The sequence below is a fragment of the Bidens hawaiensis genome, unplaced genomic scaffold (genome assembly GCF_021521415.1).
Source record: "Bidens hawaiensis isolate Kalapana, Puna unplaced genomic scaffold, B.hawaiensis_p1.1 tig00017667_1, whole genome shotgun sequence".
NCBI lineage: Eukaryota > Viridiplantae > Streptophyta > Magnoliopsida > Asterales > Asteraceae > Bidens > Bidens hawaiensis.
Genome location: NW_027492667.1, coordinates 509,773 through 517,294, shown reverse-complemented (window position 1 = coordinate 517,294; position 7,522 = coordinate 509,773). Strand labels below are relative to the sequence as shown.

General features: G+C 34.7%; 1 pseudogene across 1 annotated transcript; it reads right to left on the bottom strand.

The window, feature by feature from the left end:
- Positions 1 to 466: 466 nt before the first annotated feature.
- LOC143554357 (putative LRR receptor-like serine/threonine-protein kinase At1g05700) lies at positions 467 to 6,862 on the bottom strand (annotated as a pseudogene). Its single transcript, XR_013139001.1, has 12 exons — positions 6,279 to 6,862; positions 4,128 to 4,600; positions 3,810 to 3,951; positions 3,648 to 3,719; positions 3,488 to 3,559; positions 3,326 to 3,406; positions 3,083 to 3,240; positions 2,795 to 3,000; positions 1,544 to 1,670; positions 1,362 to 1,424; positions 1,067 to 1,259; positions 467 to 965 (listed from the first exon to the last, which is right to left on the bottom strand). The product of XR_013139001.1 is annotated as a putative LRR receptor-like serine/threonine-protein kinase At1g05700 (transcript).
- Between the last annotated feature and the right edge of the window lie 660 nt (positions 6,863 to 7,522).

The window sequence follows — 7,522 nt, the reverse complement described above, 5'->3', positions numbered from 1 at the left end:
GATGTATATCACCACCCAGGTGAGCTCATATTGGGTGGGTCGGTTCTTTGTTTATGTTATAAATCTTTCAACCGACAACGAGATCGTTCATCTATCTTATCTTTATATTTATGTTCGGTCGTTTGATTTACCGCGCCCGTCTCGAAATATGTATCAAGTGCAAAATCCGTTCGAGTGGTCGTTTTAGGACCTACAAATTATTAATTTATGTAATTGAAAATTACCACTTCGAATATAATGATTTATTTGTAGACATAACATTGTTTAAGACTAGTGGTTTGAACCATATTACATTTATGCTATGTTTATATACAACTATATTATTTCGACTTGGTATTGTACTGCATGTTTTCTTATACAATAAAGTATCTTTATTATTTGCTGATTATATTTAATAAGCGGCCCACTTTTTTGTTACGGTATTAAAGGTAAAAGTGAGTCATGGTACATAGTACTTTGAACTTGAAAAATAACCAACTTCTGGTCAGTCACTTAACATGTTTACATAGGAGGAATTTGTTACATTTAAACTGGACACCATAACGTATGTGCGTTACATGAGCATTTGACATGACTTCAAAGTATCAAAATTTCATTATCGTGGGATCAAATCGCTCATGGTTTCGAAGTTCAAGGACATGGATTCACTTTGACGTGTTCTATCTGCTTGCAAACAGTGCTTCAGATCCATCACCACATCGTTCATTGTTGGCCTTTTTATGGATTTGGGAGAAACACAAGCAATTGCTGTTTCTACAACCTTCTCTGCAGTTTTGATGTCAAAACGACCATCTAATCTAGAATCAATTATAGTTTCAGCATTTCCTACTTCAAGTTGTGACTTAACCCATTGAACTATGTTAACGCCCTCTGATATTACTCGTCGGCTTGTAATCAGCTCTAGGAGTAGTACCCCAAAGCTATACACATCACTTTTCTCTGTCAACCTGGTGGTTGCGTGATACCTGCAATTTACATTTCATGAAGTAGAAGTGGTAAGCTGCTATTACCACATTTCGCTTTTAGTTAACTGTAAAATTGAAAAATGTTGACGAGAAAAACTCACTCAGGGTCAAGGTACCCAAGAGTGCCAGCCACTTTTATTGATGTTATATGAGTGGCGTCTTCAGTAGCAAAAGCTCTAGACAATCCAAAATCAGCCAGTTTAGCGTGGAAGCCTTCATTCAACAATATGTTTGAAGGCTTCACATCTCTATGGACTATTGGTGGCCTACAACCATGATGCAGGTACGCTAGCCCTATAACATAGAGTAATGCATTCAAAATTTGTTATAGCATCAGTTGATGCTTCAAAACCTTATAGTACAAGCTAGCCAGTATTAAGTAGCCTAATAACTAACCTTCTGCGGCATCACATCCAATTTGTAACCTTCTTTCCCAGCTCAAGAAAGTTGCACTTCCATCTGATCAATCAAATGAAATGTAAAGCAATCTGCCCCATAGATACTACACTAGAATCTTGACAATATGACATGTAAATATGTACATAATAAAGAAAGAAAGGTTAAGTAAATCTAATTACCAAATAGATGATCTCCTAAGTTTCCATTAGCCATGAATTCATATATGATTCCCTTGTGGTTGCTATCATCGCAGTACCCAACAAGTGAAGTAATGTTTGTATGATGAATTTTGATGAGAAGCTTGACCTGTTAATGGAAATCCGTTAGCCATCAGTGTTATGACTTAGGTTCATAGTTTTCAATCTTAGAAAGTAATATTGTTGCAAAAGAATTTGCTTCCATGTTAATTTAGTAAGTTGTTGTTTAAGCATCATTGCTCATTTCTAGCTTATATAGTTTATCATAACTAAATGCAAAGGGCACTTTACAACTATCATTATTAGTACATTTGTAAAGGTTTTGGTAGCATGTGGTCTCCATAAAAGCAACCTCTCTATCCTTTAAGATTGAGGTGAGGTTTGCATACTCTCAATGCTTATCAAGCTCTATCAATATATTTTCTATGATTGAGATTATACTGAGTTCTTTTGTGCTGGGTGCTCAAGGCCGGCTCAGTGTAGTGTTTCTGGGAGGCCTAAAATGAGATTTAAAATTGGGCCATTTTCTAGTTAGGATGTAAGATATTAAGCAACCACGAATTGTTTTAATTATAAAACCAGTCATATGTCAACTCTCAAACTCTCATGAAATCAATAGAGTTGCCTTTTTATCATGAAAATTGTAATAAAACATAGCATCCGTGGTACTTCCAGATAAGAACCAACTAAAAACTAGCCACTGAATTTGAAGTAATCAGTGGTCCTTATTTGTCCTATGTATCCTTCAATTGCAAGCCATAAGAATTATATTTAAATAAAGGTTGTTTAAATATATATGACATTTGTAAGAAAATTCCAAGAAACCATAAAAATCCAACGTGAAAGTAATTAATTTTTGGAATCGAAGAACATACAAATCGACATGGTATCAAACTGAAATAGGGCCAATAAAGTCAAGTTTATTATTAAAAAAAAGATGGGCCCTAAAAATATGTAGTAGTAACTTCAATTGTAATAAGCAGAGGAAAGTTAACATAGAAAATAAATTAATGTGCTGTGAGAAGAAAGTAGTGTAATTATATTTACATGTAAGGTAATTATGTAATTATATTGTAGTGTAATTACATTATGCTGTAATTACACTACACTATAAGTACATTATGCTGTATATATAATTACACTACTTGATTCTCTTAGTTAGAACGCTAATTTAGTTTGTATTTGATCAAAACCCTTAACAAGTAAAATAATTTATATCCTAAATATTTTTACCTCAGTTTGAAATTCTTTGTAACCTTGAGATGATGATTCTGAGAGCATCTTCACAGCAACTTGGTTATTCTCGACAGATCCACGGAAAACACTTCCAAATCCTCCTCGTCCGATTTCATTCCGGAAGTTGTTAGTAATAGTCACCACTTCGGAATATGTAAACATTTGTTTTCTGGGTATGAAAAGCTCCTCCGTTTTGATCAAAGCTGCATTAATTCAATTTAGCAAGTACTTTTCGATTTATAAATGTATAGGTGGCATGATTACAAGGTTAAGAATGCTGTAAACCTTTTCTTTTCATTTGTATAACTATCAATACGATGATGGACAATCCCACGATGCCTCCAATAATTGGTGCTAAAATAACAACTATTTTATTATTGTTGTTTTTGCATGAACCCTTGAGACAAGAACTTTTGTCCTCATCAATGCCCTCTTCATCCGTACTGATTATGTAAAAAAATGTTAGAACAAATGAGGTTAATGTTGATTTGCTTTTGCTTAATTTCTTTTCTGAAGTAACTATCAAACCTTAACGATAACAATCCTTTCTTTGATTTTTCTAGAAGTTCTGCTGGAAGTGGTCGTGTGAAGTTGTTTCCCACTAAGTTACTACAAGGAAGACCATACAAGATTATTATGCATTATGTAAAGTACTTTTATCCTAAAACAACAACAGGGCGGGTGGCTTACAGAATCCTCAAGTTGCTTAGTTGAGAAAGAAACTTCGGCACATTTCCTGTCAAGTTGTTGTAGGATAAGTCCCTGAAAAAGAAACAAAGAGAATAAGCAGATTGTACAAGTGGGCTTAATATGTTAAAGACTATATATAACAATAAATGAAAGAAGTTACAATGATTCTATCATTGTGAGATTGGCCAAAGTAGTAGCTATCTCTCCACTCAATCCCCTAGAAGAGAGGTTCCTGCATTAAACTTGGTTAAGTAATCGGTTAAAGTTATATCAAAATGAAACAATATATTATTCAGTGGTGGTTGTGAAGTTGAATACATACAGGGAAACGATTCTAGCTGCACTCGCAGCATCATAGTTGCAGTTAAGACCAACCTAAACATTTTCTTGTGGAACACATGGATCTCCTTGCCAGTTCAATTTTGTTAACCCATAGGTTGACTTGGTACTCAAGATTGCAGCAGCTAATATTAACAAAAAAGGTAATAGATGTGAGAAGACAATGATTATAGCATCAATTCGATCTCATTATAATGTCTAAATGGCTAGACCATGAAACAACATCAATTGTCGTAAAACATATATTACAACAAAAAACATATTAGTTATTTCTACTTGTAGAGAATATATAGATATATACCATCTTGGTCATCTGTTTGGTTTTGCTGGAAGTGCTTTAATTTATAAACCTCTACTGCGTTTAAGATAGGAGGGAGGGTTGAGTTTGAGGTTCTAACTAGACGTATAAGCTCAAAGATTGATGAATTGGAAGATGTGTAAGTTTTTATGGTGGTTATGTTAGTTGACGGAGAAAACCTTCCAATCCAAACGTGGTTAATATAAATGTCGAATTCTCGCTTCTGATTGCTTTGTAGCATTTCAACTTCAGCAAAGTGAAGGTAGACTATAAGCTCATAGTTGTCCTTAACAGTCCCGGCCGTATAGTTTAGTTGAAGTATAGAGTTGTTATCTATAGGTAACATGGCAGTGCTCATGACCTTTAACGGTACTTGTTCTTCACTAAAAGGTTTTAAAGAAACTGTATCAGAAGTTTGTACTGATCTATTCGCCATATGATAATTCCATATTCTGTCATACTTGTCATCTTTGTACCTATTTTAAAATATAAGAAACAAATAGTGAAGATGGGTTAGAGTTATATACTAATAACTAGAGGTGGCAAATGGGTTGGGTCGGGTCGAAACGGGTTAGGGTTGAAACGGGTTAGGGTCGAAACGGGTCACTTAAAAAAAGGTTGTTTTGGTTCGGGTCGTAACGGGTTAGGTCAACAGGTTCGGGTTAGAACGGGTCAAGGTCGGAACGGGTCAAAACGGGTTTCGGGTCAGTTTTTTTTTACCAACGAATCAGCGCGTTTCCAACACGTTACAGCTCGTTTCAACACGAAAAGCTCGTTTAAGTGATTTTTCATTTCGTTTCAGCATGTAACAGCTCGTTTAAGCGATTTTTCATTTCGTTTCAGCACTTAACAGCTCGTTTAAGCGATTTTTCAGTTCGTTTCAGCACGTAACAGCTCGTTTAAGCGATTTTTCAGTACGTTTCAGCACTTAACAGCTCGTTAAGCGATTTTTCAGCTTGTTTCAGCACGTAACAGCTCGTTTAGGAGATTTTTCAGCTCGTCTCAGCACGTAACAGCTCGTTTAAGCGATTTTTCAGCTCGTTTCAGCACGTAACAGCTCGTTTAAGCGATTTTTCAGCTCGTTTCAGCACGTAACAGCTCGTTTAAGCCATTTTTCCGCTCGTTTCAGCACGTAACAGCTCGTTTAAGCCATTTTTCAGCTCGTTTCAGCACGTAACAACTCGTTTAAGCCATTTTTCAGTCCGTTTCAGCACGTAACAGCTCGTTTAAGCGATTTTTCAGTTCGCTTCAGCACGTAACAGCTCGTTTAAGCGATTTTTCAGATCGTTTTAGCACCAAACAGCTCGTTTAAGCGACTTTTCAGTTCGTTTCAGCCCCTAACATCTCGTTTAAGCGATTTTTCAGTTCGTTTCAGCAACCAACAGCTCGCTTAAGCGATCTTTCAGTTCGTTTCAGCACGTTTTTGTTTCGTTTCGTCGACTTTTCACTTTCGGTTAATTTGTCAAATTTTTTTTTATTTTTTTTGAACGAGGACAACGGACGAAACGTTTAAGTTTTTTTTTTACTTTTTTTGTTTTTATTTTATATATTAAGTTATGAATTTTTTTGAGGTTTTTTTAGGGTTTTTATTAAGATCAAAACCCCTAAAAAAATTCAAAAAAAAAAACAATAAAAAAATCATAACTCAAAATATAAATAAAAAACGAAAAAAGTAAAAAAACAAAAATGTTTTTGCCGTTGTCCTTGTTTATCAAAAAAAAATTGACAGATTAACCGAAAATGAAATACCGACGAAAACGAATGAAAAACCAAAATCGAACCGTTCAGTGTGAAAACTCGAAAAAAACCGAAAACCAACCCGTCCAGTGCTAAAACTCGTGTCGGCACGAAACCTGATTCGAGCCGAAACCTAAACCGATATCGTTCCAATCTAAAACCCGTTTCAACTTGAACATGTCACTTTTCCTTAAGACACTAACCCACACTGACCCATATGGTTAATTTTGTCAACCCATTTTGACCCGAAAATAAGAATATGAAATTTCAAGTGACCCATTTTAACACATTTAATTAAAACTTATGACCCAAATCAACCCATTTAAATTTTAAAACAACCCAAATTGACCCATTTGGAATGGTTTGGATCAAGGTTGACACCCCTACTAATAACGTTAAGAAATTAAAAATTTTGACCTGATTCTTTCATTTGTAGCTAAACTATACCGCGCCTGCTGGATTAATGACGGTGATTGATATTCTTCATACATGGTGATATTCAAAAGCCTTAATTCTAAGGCTGTAATGAAAGGATCTCCCTGATCTGTGTTAACAAGGCAAACATGTATGTAATCTGATGACGCTAGGTGTATCAACTCATGGACAGACATTCGAGTAACCGTGGCCCAATAAAAAGATCAAACTGTGGGGGTTCACCTCTAGATTCATCGTAATAAAAAATCGCCCTTATCAAATACCTATTATTCTTCTCTTGTTGGGGTCTCAGAGTGTAGCAGTTTCTTTTATTTTTAGGAAAGCTTCTAATGGTGTTGAGCACACGTAGGCTATTGTTTTGAATGGCTTGTATGTCTTGACTCACACCAGCATCTATGAAGCCATCGTCTGCAACATAGTTTATGCCTGTGCTGTTATCTGTATAACCTGACCCTTGCGGAATTCCACAATCTATGCTAATGAAGCCTGCCAAGAAAGGATTGAGAAATGAAACCATCATTCAAGACACATGATAAACAAGTGGTTCTTGTAGTACCTGATTGGTCGTCTTGAGCATAAATCAAAGCAGCTACATGAAGAACTAGAATAGGAAAGAAAATTCTCAACACTTTCATTGCTAATGACAACTTAATTTGGAGCGTATGCGTAGTGTGTATAAGGAAGGTGTAATTGTGTAAATAGTATTGATAATTGTAATTAATTTTTGTTCAAGAGATTGAGTTATATACAAAACCATATTTAGATAATACGGGTTTAGTTCAAATAAATAGTCTTCTAAAACTAAGTTGGAATCAAACGAACTCTGATTCAACTCAAACAGTGGCTTGGAACCATCTCGTCGAACTCTACGATTTTAGATTTTAGGTTTTCGCTTTAACTTTTTTTTCCAGATCATTGTGTCTTTTTATTTACCATTGTTTTTCTTATTATATATTTTTATCATTTATATTTTTTCTTTGACACTGTGTAATATTTTGTGATCCATTATGTATTTAGACCTTTTCTATATTTATGTAGCATAACTTAATCATATATAATAGTATTTTTAATATTTGTTTAAATAATTATATTGTATCTGACAGTCATCCTAGTTAGTTATGATTGTGAGTATTTTATGGTGGTTAGTATTGATGTTTTTCTTCTATAAAAATTATGTGATTTAATATCTTTGGTTGGCATAGTTGGATTATTGTATGTCACATAGT